The 16,412-nt window shown below is 39.2% G+C and overlaps 2 protein-coding genes across 6 annotated transcripts in view; both read left to right on the forward strand.

Annotated features, from left to right (window-relative positions):
• LOC140251924 (M1-specific T cell receptor beta chain-like) overlaps positions 1-16,412 on the forward strand; it is a 64,587-nt gene that overhangs the window by 38,852 nt on the left and 9,323 nt on the right. The gene's annotated exons all lie outside the window — the stretch shown is intronic.
• The window catches only part of LOC140247931 (ephrin type-B receptor 5), a 68,537-nt gene continuing 64,865 nt past the window's right edge, over positions 12,741-16,412 (forward strand). For 2 of the 5 annotated variants that reach the window (XR_011902788.1, XM_072328133.1), the window contains exon 1: positions 12,752-12,808. The gene's annotated coding sequence lies outside the window, so the exon portion shown is untranslated. Of the gene's footprint in view, positions 12,809-12,970; positions 13,028-13,185; positions 13,252-16,412 lie in introns of those variants that run through there. The other 3 variants (XM_072328158.1, XM_072328140.1, XM_072328148.1) reach the window with 3 other exon arrangements.

Here is a 16,412-nt window from a genome sequence, read left to right on the forward strand (position 1 = left end):
TCTAATGGATTTAAGGGAGCAGCAAAATGTATTTTCAAGATCCAGAGAATACTGAGTGCAGTATAGGATCCAAAAATAGTTATTTTGTGTGCAAATTAAATACATATGCTTCACCTACCAGAGACAGCAACCACAATCTTGCTTGTGGATTGCTATGTATGGATCCAGTAGCAGCCTGAACACACAGTAAAAATGAAAGAAATTTAGATTGTTCTTGAAGCAAACTCTGTCAACTTCTTTTCCATTAGTTGTCCTGGCATTATCAGTACTCATTATAAGCCCAGCTTCCATAGCTGTGTGACAAAGCAGCCTCTAACACAGTGTTTTAACCTGTGTTAAGAAAACTGATCACAGTCCAACCTTGGTATCTTGGATGCATAGCAGAGTAATCATGACAGTCATATTCACCATCTATGGCTGTAAAATGAGGCCCCAGAGACTAATGCCAAAATTAAATATCCTAGCATCTGTGCTATCAAAAATATTTTCTTTTTTTTTTTTTTTTTTTTTTTTTTTTTTTTTTTTTTTTTTTTTTTTTTTTTTTTTGTGAAAGGATACCATCTGGTGAAATGAATGAATGTTTACAATGATTCTTTCAAGATGTGTTTCCCATTTTTTTTTTTTTTTTTTCTGCGTGAGCAGGACGACGTGGAAAAGGAGCAGGGAATATTGCATCAGACAGAAGTACATTTAAACTTGTGACTGAATTTCCAAAGGTGTTGACTCAAAAATACAGTTCTTTTTATTTGTAGGATAAATCTCATAACTGATATTAAGAATCTGATTTCATGAAGCCAGAATTAACACAGATGAAGGTGCTATTGTGTTGAAACAAACAGCTGATGAGGTACCTGTCTTGTTGGGGCAGATAATGCTTTAAAAGCAGTCCTAAGGTCCAGATATCTAGCCTAGAAAGAGAAATCTCCTTCTACTCAAAACTCACAGTCAGAATGTTTGTCTGAGTTTATGCGGGTCTGGACCTAGAGAGGTAGTTTGCAGAAATGTAATAGGTGAAATCCAAGGAGAAGATCTAGATTCAAATCCCACATTGCCACTCTTTAAAGCCACTTTCTGAAGTCAGATAACTTAACTCTCTGGAGCGTTCTGTGTTGTATGGTATCTCAAAGAGATTAATGGCAAGTGTTTTCCTGCTGTATTAAAAAAATACAAGAACTTAAAGCCTAGACTTTTTATATGAAACAGACTATGTCTCATTAATATTTTTTTAAGTGTTTAATACAGGGTGAAAGAATTTTGAGAGAAAAATCTGCCTCACAATATCCTGTCACGTAACAGCGGGTGAATAAAATGAGCAAAGGGAAGAAACAAAGCTAGTTCACTAGTTCTGTGGTGAGCATTTTTACTTCTAAGTCTTTAGGTGTAAGTGTGAACTTTTGGAAGGAGAGACCTCACCACCTAAGTCTGACAGAGTCTGTAGGAGGCTGAACCTCTTCTGCACCCCCAAGAAACCAGACACCTACATGACAAATACAGCTAGTCTTAATACAACAAGCTGCCTACCACTCTCAAGGCTTAGACTGTTTTAAGCACGGATGTTGTTAGAAACATATTTGTAAGGATCTTCTTACCAGACTTGGAGCAATACATCATGAAATAAGGTTCAGGAAATCATCCATTTTAAATAACCATCTTTCAGTTTTATTGCAAGCATGTTTTCAGTTCTATTTCAGGTGAAATTTACTCTTTTCAACTAAGGCAGTGCCAAGAGTGTCTCACAGTTGACATCTGAACATTAATCTGCACTAAACATAGAAACAGAGGCACAGAAAATCATCTAGATGGGGAATAAAGACCTTCCCACAAAATGATTTAATGAGTCTTCAGGTTTGCAGGTCCATTAGCAGCTGAGGCTTTAGGTCTACAGCATTTTTACTCAGACTCACTTGTAAAGGTATTTCGCTGAGGCTTCTTTCAAACTAAAAAAGGTTGAATGCAAATAGTTAAAAGCACAGATATGACAGGAGAAGAGCAGTGTAGCTTCATAAGCCTGAAGTGGTGGTTTATCCCAGTCATGTCAGAGAAGTAAGAGTATTCAGCGATTTTGCCAAGTAAATGTAATTATATTTTAATAAATGACTGCTTATTTAGATAAATTTTAGAATAACATAGACTAATTTAAATATATACCCATATACTTATCAACAGAGGAATACAAGCATAAAGGTACACTCAAATAAGAGATAAATATTTTATTCAAAGGGAATAGACAAATTAACACATACAATCATCATAGTTTTTTCTACTGTTCTGTATCTTGTGAAGCAAAATTATGTTCTAGGCATAGTGCCAAATAACCAAAGTCCAAATCAGTGATATATATATATATATAAGGGTGTAGGACTCATTAACTTCACGGCTCCTTCATAGCTTAGATAGGTTTGATATGTCTTCCCCAGTGTGATATATTTTTCACCTACTACTGATGGAAGGTTTCAAAGTTATTTTCATTCCTACAAAGTAGAGACAATTATTTAATTTCCATTTATTTTAGGACAGATTGCACAGTTTATGTCCAGTGATGACATATAAATTTTGTACTATCCTTGATGCATACCAAAATAAGTCTCACAACCATTTAGGCTACAACACTCATCAGTCTACAAAGTGATCTAAAGAACCTATCTCATTTATTCATCTGAATACCTTTCTGGACAGTTGTTTAGCCACTCTCTTGTAAGGAGCAGCCAAATAAGATCACTCTGATGTGTAATAAGGTTCACATTCACTGTGGTTCCCCATGTTCCATTGTCCCTCTGCACTATATGTTTATAGAAGTGAGTTTTTAATCACTATCATAAGAGCATCTATATAAACAAATAAAATTAAAACTTACCTTTACATATTGGGATATTTTGTGTAATCTGTTATGCTGGTATGGAAATGATGATGCCATGCAAAGAATGAGTTTTTATATCTTTGTTATCAATTCACAGATTAACCTAAGGACAGTTTAATGCTACAGAGACCTCTGTCAAACCTTACACAATCACTGAATACAATATTTCTTCCATTCCCCTAGTAAAAGTCTCTTATATTGAAACAATCAGAATGCTATTTGACCATAGAAAGATGCAGGACAACTTACTGATTATAAAAAGCTAACATGCACAAACACAAAGCAAAGTTATTCATTTTCCATACCAGTAATGTAGTGATTTGACAGATCGATACAATGGGAACAGGTGTTCCTGTGATTCTCTAATTCTATGCAACTGCTACTTTCCTGTTGTTTTTTGGTTGGTTGGTTGGTTGGTTTTTTCTGTTTTTTCACGTGAAACCTGGAAAAATACAAAACACTCACTAGCCCAGTAGCCAGTTTACTAAGTGCTATAGAGGCACTTCTACACTACATAGGCTCTAGTATCTCAGATACAGAGCTGTACTACAGCTCTCTTAAATAAAAATGTTTCACACTCAAAGCAGTACGCTTCATCCCGCTCAACATACGCTTGCTCTTACACAACTCATATATTTTTGGTTGTTGTTGTCATTTAAAGCAGATATCTCTCCTATCGTACTGGATTTAGGGGTAGAATCCAGCTGTCCTTTGTTTATGACAGAAGAGGAAAAATATGCTGTTTCCAGCATTAACTGAGAGCTTTAGATTATATGGCAGAGACATATAACTGATCAGATTTCTAGTCCTAGATCTCTTGGTTATTGAAGTGCTTAGTCTAGTGTTCTTCACACCTTCCTCTAGTAATCTGTACACTGTTTAGCTCAAAAGGCTAAATGCTAACATCATCACAATGTTTTAATATTTCACAGAATCAGAGGATATCCCAAGCTGGAAGACATCACTGAGTTCAACTCCCTGTTCCACGTAGGACCACTCAAAATTTAAACCATATTGCACCATTGCACTACCACATTTTCTTGCTAGGATAATGCTGACTTAAAATAGAGAACACCCATTGCATCAAGACACTTTCTGCCACATGGAAAAGCGAAGTAGTTAATGATTAATCATAGCCATGTAGAATTCTGGAGGAACATAGAAGGGAGTCTCAAAATGCTTTCTCCACCGGATTCAGCTAGTTAAAGGAAATAACTCTAACTTGACATGTGCAGTGCTACGGCATAATTTTAGGGAGAGTTTTCTTTTTCTAAGAAATTACTAAAAGAAAAATAAGTAAAATATGTACATAACGTGCTTATACTACTCCTTCCAGTAAGTGATGCTCATCTGAAGCCTCAACGGGAGAATGCTTAATTGTGATACCCATTTTTCACGTTTCAGTGTTATTCGGCGTGCTTAGATGCTAATGGACAATGTCTCTTATTTCCACTGGGTGGCACTGTTAGGTTACAGAAACTAAAGTGAAGTCCTAGACACAAAGCACGATTTTTGAAAGCACTGCTTAGGTTACGTGTTTTAAGTGATTTTATACCCACATTCAAGTCTACTTGAAGGAACTGGAAAGGTCTTTTGAAGGAACAGGAAAATTTTAGACCTTCCAGGTATTATCTTTACCTATTCTGAAACACAGGCTTCAAAAATAAATAAATAAATAAATAAATAAAATTACACCTTCTCAAACAATTCTGTTTCACATCATTTTCATGAGACCTAGCTCCAAAGTATGAGGGCTGAGCTGAAAGTAGTGCCTCATACTTTATCATTTTGATCTATGATATCAGAGGCAGATATCTGTGGTACAGCCACAGATTTTGAACCTTCCCATCAATATTCCATTACATTTTGTTGCCGTGCAACAGATAGCAGCAGAGACAAAATGGTGTATGACATTAAAGTGCATATGAAACAAAGGTGTGTTATTGAATACCTCCATGAAGAAAAAGCTGCACTTCTCAACATTCACTGAAGCTTGTTGAGTGTTTCTGGAGACCTAACAGTAGATGATAGTAAAATGAAGTGATGGGTGGAGTGTTTCAGCAGTGGTGACAGTGACATGTAAAACAAGTCACTTTCCAGATGGCCGTGTACAGCTGGTGCAGATTTTAATGAGCACAGCATGAAGGCTCTTGCCATTACAGATAAAAATGCATAGCTAGTATTGGTGAACAAGTTGAAAAACAGTGTTTTGTTGCTGAGAATTTGCCCTACCAAACTGTGTTATTGTGCTCTTTTGCACTGTTATAGTTTCCATGGAGGCATTACTTTTGGAGTGATCCACACATTCTCCCTTCTCCAAGTTTGCCTTTCATTGTTTTTCCTATCTTTTATCACAGACCTGTGTTCTTTCTATTTACAGCCTGGACTCCTTTAGCAAGCACTTGGGAAGATAAGCAGGAGATTATGATATGATTATGATAGATAATTCCCCCAACATGATGAACAGAGTTGGTTGTTCATTCCTAATGCTGCCTCCTACACAACTTCAGCAGTAGTGCCACCTAATCTATATGAGATTTGTTGCTGTTGTTGTTTTCCATTTATACTTTGGTTAAAACCGGATGATTTTTCTCCCCAGTGTTTAGGAGATTTAACAAACAAAGAAATTACAGCAATTTCTGGAAGCATTCTAAGATTTACTTTCTTGGATTTCTGACTTTTTTTCCTACTTATATTTTTAATGGAAACTGTTCGTCACACACTGTAAGAGCAGGAGGTAGTAAAAATCCACAGTTATTGTGAGATCCTCAATATTATATAACTCAGATAAAGCATAAGGACAGAAAAAGGAGAAAGAAAGGTGGTCTGTCTTGGCAGAAGCTTGAACTCATCTGGGACTGAAATGTTTGTGGTGCCACAACATTAAAAGCAGTTCCCATTTTGTACTAAGGTAATTTTGAACAGTTTTTTAATAGACATATAATCACTGCTAGGCCTCTGAGCATGCCAGTCTGTTAACGGGATGTGGGATGAGTGAAGGGAGAAATTCACGTTTTTTGTTGATGATTTTTCCATGCCTTCCAAGCAAATAGTCATTCCGTGGCGTAGATATTGGAACCAAGATGCAGGTGAGCAGACAAATTAGCAGGCTACACAACTGTAGTATTCATAAAATAATTTATCAGTGACTAGCTTTATGTATATGGCCATACATTTCCTCCTCTGAAGGACATTTGAAACAAATTATCTAAATACAGTGTTTCATGCTAAACAAAATGAACTGTTTTAAGCTTAATATTTTCCCTTTTCCAATCCAGACTGGATTTGTAGTCCTCTATCCCTTTTCACTTCCTCAGCCAAAAGTGAAACTGAGACTGTAGCTATTTATATAATTCCATACTGTAACTTGGAGCAGCCTCCAGAGACCCTGTACTGTGACACAGGTTTGTAAAAGCCACCTAGTTAGGGACCTAAAGAAGAGCAGTAATTTGGTACGTTCTCTTACAGAACATCAATTCTATTGATCCTTCAGCTTCTTGAGAGTATTAAGCCTCCTCTGCTCAGCCTCTCAGCTCTAGTAATTTATTTTCCTTATTTTTAACTGGTCTTCCAAGAAAATGTTTTATGTTATAAGACTTTCAGCTGGGTGATTTTGGTTAAAACCCAACACATTTAAGAAAAGTGATTTTCCCATCCATCTGCATATCTCTTTCTCCATTTGCCCTGTTTGAGCATAAGCATGTAGCAGAAAACAGAGCATTTAGATATCTTAGGCAGCCTTCTGGAGTAATTCTTCATATTACTGACAACCACCTGAATCGACCACAGATCTGTTTTAAGTATGGAATACTTCCAAACTTTGTCTATGTTATTTCAACCAGAAATTGTAGTCCCTATACTTCAGAAATTCAGCAGAAATTAGAAATCTCATGCTTGGCCAAGAATCAAGGACACCACACACCTCCAAAGGGAAAACAAAAATAAATCTGGCTAAACTTAGAAATGTGAATCAACATGGATCAGCAGATAGAAAAGGCTAATTTCAAATGGCTGATAGAATACAGAGAAGATTGTGGCTGCAATAAATGCCTCTTAAAATATATACCTATACATTCATATCTTCTAGGGAATTCATAAATTGTCATGATTCAGCTCAGTTTGGCCCAATTCCATGACAATGGAGCAAAGACCTACACCCTAGAAGAGGGGGAAGGAAAAAACAAGAAAAGGTAGGGAGATGAGCCTAAAAGCCAAACAACATCAACAAGCTAAGGGAGAAAAGTAATATACTAAATATGATAGTGGAATGTGAGATTACACAATATAATACAGTATTATTGGAACTGAAGCTAGTAAATCAAATGAATGAGAAAGAGCGTCCAAAACTGAAGGTCTTACTCTAATGCTACAGGCAAGATGACTATGGAGCACACACCACAGAGATGAAAAGTAGAAGAAGGGCAATATTGAGACTCACAAGCAGTTTTATTTTTCCCTCAAATGGAAAATGGAAATGGAACTGTGAAGTCTGGAGATATGTAGTTTTTCTCTTCTGAGAACCAGGTACCGAGAAACATTGACCACCCACAGTACTGGAGCTTTAACTTTTTCACTCCCAGTGCACTGCATGATGTTATGACGTGAAATACTGATAAAAAACATCACAAAACCATGACATGTGGTTTTAGTAACAACGTGCACAAGCTATAGATAGACAGACAAAGAGATAGGTAGATAAACAGATTAGATAGATAGATAGATAGATAGATAGATAGATAGATAGATAGACAGATAGATAGATCTGTCACACAACTGCATGTTCCTGTTCCTGAGCCATAGCTGTCTGGCTTTTTACTTATTTAATTTTCTTCTGCTTACAGCTTCAGAATCACTCTGCAGAGTCTCATGTCCTTATGAACTTGAAATTAGTTTACTAGGTCTAGGCATTCAGGTAAAAATCCAGTGGGCAGTACTGAACTCACCCAGCTGGACTGAAAATCTATACAGAACCAAATAAGTATACCTGAAGTACACAGCCCTAGCATGGAACTAGGCTGATTGTATAACTAACCACTAGGTCTCAGTGGACAGGCATGAGTCGAGCTCTTTCTTCAGCTTTGAGCCAGATAAATGTACTTGACAACAATAGTAATAAAAAAAAAAAAAAAAAAAAAAAGCACACACGCATTTAGCTACTGTAGATTGTTGTTTTTTCTCTCCATCTTGAGTTTAACTTCATTGTCATTGAAGTTCAGGAAAAAATGCTCTAGGCATAAATGGGTGGCAGTAGAGAAGGATCAAAGCAGAGAACGGCTGCTCTGGAAGCAGAAACATTCCACTCCTTTCAAAGGAAAACTAAAATCCCTAAGAAGTCTCCTTGTTCATAGAAAATCTCATTGTTTGTGATAAAAAATTTAAAAATATAGAAATTAATGCCTGATTACTAATGGTTACCAAGAGCCAGTATGATTCCAAAGCTGCAGCTTCTTTTCTTTTACATTTCAGCTTGGTCTGCCTTGCGTCTTTTTATACTTCTGAGATTCTCTAAATTCTCTACTTGAGTACTATTAATTTTCTGTAAGTTTCCCTTCTTTCTACACTGGGCTTTCTTAAGGAGGAAGTACATTTATACATCACCAAACAAAGCAACAAACAAAACAAGGTCATAAATGTATGATACCCAGAAGAGTATCATAAGGTTTAAATTTACACCTACCAAAACTGATCTGTCTGATGCTTTTTTAGAAATATGTGAAGGAAAACTGAGGTATTTTAAAATTCTGAGAATCCTGCCCCTGTAAACAAACCTCTTGAAGCAGAACTTATCCACTGCAAATAGTTCTGCTTCAAAACCGCTTATAAAATATACTTTCTTATGTACCCTTCTTACTCCTTCCACTGCCTGCACTCCTATTTGGTTTTCTAGCTCCTGCCTCTCCTCACTGCTTCCATTTCTTTCTCTGTCTTTCATGATTGCTCTGTGTATATGTTGCTTTCTCTGTCTCTGTCTTCCACCTCTCTCACTCTCCTTTTTCTCCCTTTGTCTTTTGAAAATCAATTCCCCATGTCTTAGAGTCACCCCTCCCTTTTATCTTTCTCAGCTATTCACAAGGGTCTTTTTTATTTCTCTTTGGCTAATGAGATCTGCCCCACACATTCCATCTCTTTTCTCTTCAGGATTCAACATGTTTTGCGCAGTGAGGAAATTATTTTGAGATGGAATGTGATTTCTTATTCTGACCATTGTTTTAAGAAGTGCATCTTCTTACTTTGTTTTAGATATTATGAGATCTGCTTTTCTGTCTAGATATTTATGTCTGGATATTTTGTGGGATTATATGTCCATAAAATGAATGTCTGATTATTCACATGATTATGAGTATTGTCACCCTCCAAAGATTTTTTATCATTATCATATATCTCTATCAGTAAAAACTTATGAGGATGTATTTTTGAGTATGTGAATTTGAGCATGTGAATCCCTATGAAGCATGCACCCCACTTTGGAGACCATAGGTCTACATAATGCAGCCTCACAGTTGCAAAAGTTATGCTAGTTCTATCACATTTAAGACTGACCTGACAATCTGATACACCTAAAGCAGTTTGGGATTCTCTATTTCTGCCAGTGTCTGGACTATGATTGTTCACATTTTAGAGAAGCGTGGGCTGTTCAGATTTTGTTGACATGAACTGACAATCTGCCTACTAATGGAAAGTTTAATAAAGTGGAAATGTTTTTAAACATATACATGAACGCACTGTAAAATGCTGTAGCATCAAAGAGAAAATATTTATACACTTCCTTAAAGTTAATCCCTAGTAAAGGGTGGGCTGTTGTCTTCCCTTCCACTAAATGGGATTTTAAACAGAATTTCATGTCATTTCATGTGCACAGGAAAATTAGCTCAGACTTCACCACCCAGAGCTTTTTCATGCTTGGCTTTCCTTTCACAAGAAGGTGTCTGGGGGATAGAGGGGGCAAGGGGTAGGGGGTGGGAGGGGAAGGAATATTCCACTACTGTAAAGGGGAGAAAGTGTTTTTGTGGTTATTGAACAAAGTAGTTCATTGCCCTCCTCTCAACATGCTCCATGGCCTCAACATCTCTCTTGTGGTGAGAGGCCCAAAACTGAACACAGTACTCAAGGTACTCAAGGTGTGGCCTCACTACAGCTAAGTACAGGAGCATGATCACCTCCCTGGTCATGCTGACTGCATTATTTCTGATGGCAAACAAGATGCCATTGGCCTTCTTGTCTACCTGAGAACACTGCTGGCTCATGTTTAGTTGACTGTCAACTAACAACACCAGATCCTTTTCCTCCATGCTGCCCAACTCTGCCCCTCCACTCTCCCCCAAATGTTCATGGATTGGTTGTGACCAAAATCCAGGACCTGGCATTTGGTCTTGTTAAAGCTTATATAACTGGCTACAGATTGATCCAGCCTATCCAGATCTCAGATCAACACTTCCTACCAGTTTGTTGTCATCTATATACTTACTGAGGGTGCACTCAATCCTTTCCTCTCATCCAAATTACTGATAAAGACTAAGCAGAGTCAGCCCCAGTTGTGATCTCTGAGAAACACCACTAGTGACCAATTGCCAGCTGAATTTAACTCCACTCATCACCACTCTCAGGGCCTAGCCATCCAAATAGTTGTTTACCCAGTGAGGAGTACATGGCTCAAGTCATGGACTTCCAGCTTCTGCAGGAGAATACCACGGGGAACAGAGTTAAATCTTGGTAGATTATACCCACAGACTTTCTCTCATCTACCAGGCAGGTTGCCTGGTCACAGAAGGAGATCAGTTTGAAAAAATATGACCTGCCTTTCATAAACACACCTAGGCTAAGCCTGATCCCCTGGTTGTCCTGCACATACCACATAATCACACTCAAGATGATACTCTCCATGACCTTCCCTGATACAAAGATCAGGCTGATAGGCCTGTAATTTCCTGGATCCTCTTTCAGACCACTCTTGCAGATGGGTGTCACTTTAGCAAGCACTGTCTGCAATCTCTCCAGATGACCAGGACCACTAGATGGTGGAAAGTGGCTTGGCAATCACTTTCACCAGCTTCCTCAGTACCCTCAGGTGGATTCCATCTGGTCCCATAGAATTGTGATGGTCTAGATGCAGTAGAAGGCCACTAACTGTTTTCTCTTGAATTGTGGGGGTTTATTTACCTCACCATTACTGTCTTCCATCTTAGGGGGCTGAGTAGCCTGAGGATAACTAGCCTGTCTATAAAAGACAGAAGTAAAGAAAGCACTGATGTCTCCAGCCTTTTTCTCATCCTTAGTGATGACGTTCTCTGCCTCATTCAGTAATGTCAGGAGATTTTCCTTAGCCTTACTCTTGCTATTGACATCCTCATACGCTTTTTGAGCATCCTGATTCTTCTTTCAAATACCACCTCCCCCACCCCCCACCCCTCCTGGAGAAACTATTCCATCTATGATGATGTAGGTACTTATGCATATTGTACCATATATGAAACTGCTGGAAAACACTGCAAAGTGTGGAAGTGTGGAAACTCCCTAGCTTTTTGAATGGAGAGATGTGACACTGTCTTCAAACAGTATCCTTTTTTTTCAGTGGCCAAAGTGCTTTAGTATGCATCCCAGTGTTTTATATTTAAGCAAATGATTTGCACAATTGCTTGTATTGTGTGACATCATATTGCATGTAATATTTAAAATAGTCCATATTTCAAACGAATCTTTTGAAGAAGAACCACAAAATTCCACCCTGTGTTATCACAGAAGTATCTGTGAAATTGTAAGGCTCTGATTTTTGTAGATTTTTTTTTGTTCAGAATACACTTTCACTGTTGCTTATTAACTTTCTGCCACTTTGTAACTCACTGCGAATGTAACTCTAGTTACAAACTGTGGGTTTTGCCCTGTTTCTAGTCCTGCAGTCTTCCTCCAGACTCAGCCCAGTTATCTAATGGTTGGACCTGATGACCTTAGAGGTCTTAAACTTAAGTGATTCTATGATTCGCAGACTGAATAGGTAGGTTTTTGCTTATATTCTTGCACTAAAAGGAGACAAAAGTGGCACAGAAAGTTGTCTCCAGTCCATTATTTCCATATTTGAAGATGAGGTTCTCAATTGGGATCTGCCCAATATTGGGTATACACATTTATTTAGGCCACAGCTAGAAATTAAAGCCGAATGGAGGCTATTTAGGATCTAGAAATAAGGAAGCACTTGGCCTATGTGAAACTTGATCTTTAGCGTTCAGAAACTCGTTATAGTGTGGAAATACATGTAACTGTAAGCAAGGGTTCCATAGAACAATAGCAGATGCTATACTGTAACACTGATTTCAGCAAAGCCTTGAGTGACCAGCCACGAATCAGTAATTCATGCTGCTGCTTATGTTCTGCTGCAGTGTATCCTCCAGCATGAAGCTGGCAGCCACATTGAGCAGCAGAGCTGTCACAATCTGGCATCTCCAAAGAAAGCTTTACTGCAGAAAGACGGGCAACGGGAAAGGCCCAGTCAAGTCCCGCGGCTCTGAGGCTCGGTCGAGGCAGGTCCTATCCGGAGTGTCTCTGAAAGACGCTGGGTGGGGGGAAAATGGGGTGTGTGAGGAGAGGTCCGCGAATAACCGTGGCAGGAATCGAGGATGGAACCCGGTGCAACGAGTATGAATGCGAAGTGGCTGAGCACCCTCGGGAGCCCTGGCTATAGGAGCATACTCGGGAGAGTCCGAGATGGCGGCTGGGTGTTTTGGGACTAAGGGTGTCAGCAACACACAGGAGCCGCGACAGTACTGGCTGCCGCCACCTCGGAGTACGCCGACCCCAATACAATCGCGTACTGCACTAAACCGGGCCTTCCCAAAGGCAGGCAGCTGGAGGGGGAAGAGCACGGAGAGAGGAGGAGGGGCTCGTCAGAAGTAGCCAGGAGAGGGCGGGGGTTGGGAAGGAGAGGCTGAATCTTGGAGAAAGGGAGAGCAGCAGATACTGGTAAGCAAAATAAAGACAGAGAGGGAATGTGCGCGGGGAGAGGGGGAAAATGTTCCCAGAGGAGGGCTAGGAGGAAGGCGCAAGGATTGGGACTGCTCGCAGGTGTCAGACTTCTTGAAAACATCTGTCGGCTGTGCCTGGGGCCCAGGGACAAAGCGGCAGCGGGAGTGGAGCAGGAACAATCCAGTACTGGCTCAGAGAGATGGTGTAATTTACACGGTGAAAATGGTCTTTGTCTAACTTTTCTGTTGTCAGGAAGCCGCTCTTTACAGCTCTGGTGGGAAGGGCTTCTTTGAAAACTGCTTGAGTAATTCTGGGGTGTAAAGAGGATGTTGCTGAAGACGTACCAAAGACATTGTGGCGGGCGAGCAGGCCAGCGGCAGAGGATGTAAGCCTGTCGGAAGAAATCGGAGGAAGAGAGCCGCGGTCTCGAGTATCGTCGGGTCTCTGCCGTTCGAGGGGGTAAAGGGGTGGGGCGAGAGAACAAACGAGGTACTAAAGAATGGGATTCAAACTCTTAAAATTGTACGGCTTTTTTCCCTCCCTTCCTGGTATTTGATTATCAAAGGCTGTGTTAGTGGGGCTCGGAGTGCACAGAGAGACCCTCCCCCAAGCTCATTTCTCATGTCTGTTGCCGTGTGCAGGCAAGGAGAGAAAAGCTGCCTGAAATGATGTCACAGTTCCTCTGCTCACAGAAAGTGCTATCAAAATCAGATACTTTTCAAACACGCATGGTTGGTTTTGTCTCATTCCGTGTGGTTTTGTTGCTCTGGTCCTTTTCCCCTTCTCTGTCTTGTTTAAGAGCCATAATTAAATGCTGCCTTAGAAGAGTTTGAATCAGGGAGGCAGGGATAGATTTATACTGATATAGATTCCTGATTATAGTGGATCAACATTGGAAGACTTTGTGGCCTTTTCTGTGGATAGCATTGTTTAATACTCCTGTGGGAGACAGTAGGCTGTTTGTGTCAGAGGAAAGCCATTCTACTTTATTCTTCAAGATGCTGAAAAGTTACTATTTCTCATATTAAACTGTGGTGTGGGAAGGACTGTTGCTGTGTTAGGTAATTTGAATTTGCCTTTCATGGATCCACTGAGATGATTTCACTGTCTCTGAAGTCTCATTTGCTGCTACTCATTTGGTTGAATAGAGGACTAAATTTCACCTGCCTTTCCAACAAGTTACAGAAATAAGAAATTCGAGATGGTGAAGCATATCTCCCAAGGGGTATTGTCCATTAATAATGATATCAACTCATGCAGATTGATAAGGAAGGAGAATGAGAGGGTAAGTGGAAGGAACAAAGTCAAGTCAGAGGAAAAGAATACTTTCAACCTTTTGTTACTTACAGAAATGCTGCCTCAGCGAGGGCATGCAAGAGTTTCCCTTCTTCCCTGCAGTGTAGTTGCTAATAGTAAACATGCAGTCTGGATTTGGATGAATCTCTTGTTTAGTCACAGCGGATCCACCTGCCCTGAGCCATTAGCATAAGATCATATAACTGTTTTTAGGGCTTTCTTCATTCCCAGTTTGAGATCACTCCAATGCCAAAGTGTTTTGAAGTAAAAAATACAGCTGACCGATGAAGGAAGAGATATTTATCAATCTAATAATAGTTTTTCTTAGATGCTACCTTATCTCTGTGCTGAAAAAGAAAAGTTCTGGGTTTTTTGTTATTGTTGTTTTGGTTTGGTTTGGCTTTTTTAGAATTTAATTCCTTAAATTCAGCCCACATTGCAGCTTCAGCATGCAGGTGACTGCATCCATTCCCATATTGCCTTTTGCATGTATGTGCTCTTAGTCAAATTACACATACAGACTTTTGTTCCTTCTAGTGTATGGATATCTCTATAATCCCTAGATGTTCTTATCCTCTGTTCTGAGTTCTCTTTTATTTGACTTACTCTTAGAGGAACACAGAACAGTAGGTATGGCTGTGTGTTTACTAGTAAAGACAACTACTTCAAGGAACTGGAGCTTGTGTGAAGCAGGATTTCCTCTCTAATCACTGAAACCTTTCAGAAAGGCTTGCTCTCTTGCTTTGTTCTGAGGTTCTCAGATCTTCCAAGCTATTAGCTGCAGTAAGAACACCTTGGGTTATAGAGACTGTTTTTAGAGGGGATTAGTTAAGAAATGTCTTCTCTTTTCTTTTGCTCACGGCTGTCACATTTTCAGCTTTTGTATTTCACTTGCAGGCTGACCCACTGATATCGTGTAAATGCCTTTTTGGGGAAAGGAAATTAGTGGTCCTAAGGAGACAGCAGATTACTGTCCAGTAGATTGCTGATACCTCAGTTGTCAGATAATTGTCTTAGATAGGCATAAAGTCTATACAGATTCACTGTGTACATTTCACTGTGCTCAGGTGCAGCTCTCTTCCCTCTTCTCTCTTGTGATACTACATATGTCATGTGGATAATGAAAATCATATGAGATTGCTATGGTTTCTCACCTCTTAACTTGTGTGTCTCCATTAAGAAAGCGTTGCTTTGCGGCCAGCTCATCCTTCCCTTGAATTTCTGAGACTTACACATGCTCTTCCCCTGGCCTCAGGAATGCTTTCCTCTACAGGTCTGCTCCTGCTAAAACCTGCTTTTCCTTGTTAGGCATGTATGATTCCTTAGTAGCTCCTGTGGGAAAGGTTCTCCTTAAGTCACTGAAAATCAGTGCAATGAACCTTAGGCATACTATTAGCATTTCATGGTTATTGCAGTAGAAGATGCAGGAAGTAGAAACTGGTGTGAATGGTCAAGCTAAATGACTGTGATTTAAGAACCAAAAATGGTAACAATATATACACAACGGGTACTATTGTGAACAATATTTGTGAAGAATATTCCAGAGAGGGTGCTTCCTTTCAAAAACACATAATGAGGTTCTTTTTTGTTTTGGTCTTTTTTCTTCCAGAAATCTGAAAGACATTTCTATGAAGAGAAAAGCTGGTTTAAGCTTTAGGAAGAAACTGAGGAATCTGCTGTAATTTTGTCAGAACTTTCTTTAATGTATTTTTCTTAAACATTCCTTAATATTATACTGCTATTATGTCTTACTGTTTAAAAAAGGAATATCTCTGTTCTGTCAGGAAGCTTTATATCACCTTATAGCAATACAGCTAACATACTTTTCTAGCTGCTAACTCCACAAATTTAACAAGTTTCCAAGTCTTTACAACCTTATTAACAAGCTTCTCTCTGTTAAAACTTGTGCCAGACATCCCTCTTCTCTCCATGTTTGTTCTCTTTGGCAGTGTAATGGACTTTGGGGTATTCATAAGATTATGAATTGAAAGAATTTAGCAAGTGATTCTGTAGATGTGCAGCAGAAAACTAGCTTTCTGCTAAGTGCTTGCAATTGAGCGAGGCAAGCAGACTCCCAAAAGGATAAAAACTTCTTAATTACTCATGTCAGCCACATGTGAGGAGTGAGTCTTACTGCTGAGTAAGAAGATGCCATTATATAATATCACTTTTGTGTTCAGTTTACACTTGTATTTAACAAAGAAAAGAACTACAATAGTGCTTTCTCCTGAGAGGCATGTCTTGTGCTTTGATGAAGTATTCTTCTGCCATTAGGAACAGAATTTTTTAAATGCACTATTGATGT

This window comes from Excalfactoria chinensis, chromosome 1 (genome assembly GCF_039878825.1).
Source record: "Excalfactoria chinensis isolate bCotChi1 chromosome 1, bCotChi1.hap2, whole genome shotgun sequence".
NCBI lineage: Eukaryota > Metazoa > Chordata > Aves > Galliformes > Phasianidae > Excalfactoria > Excalfactoria chinensis.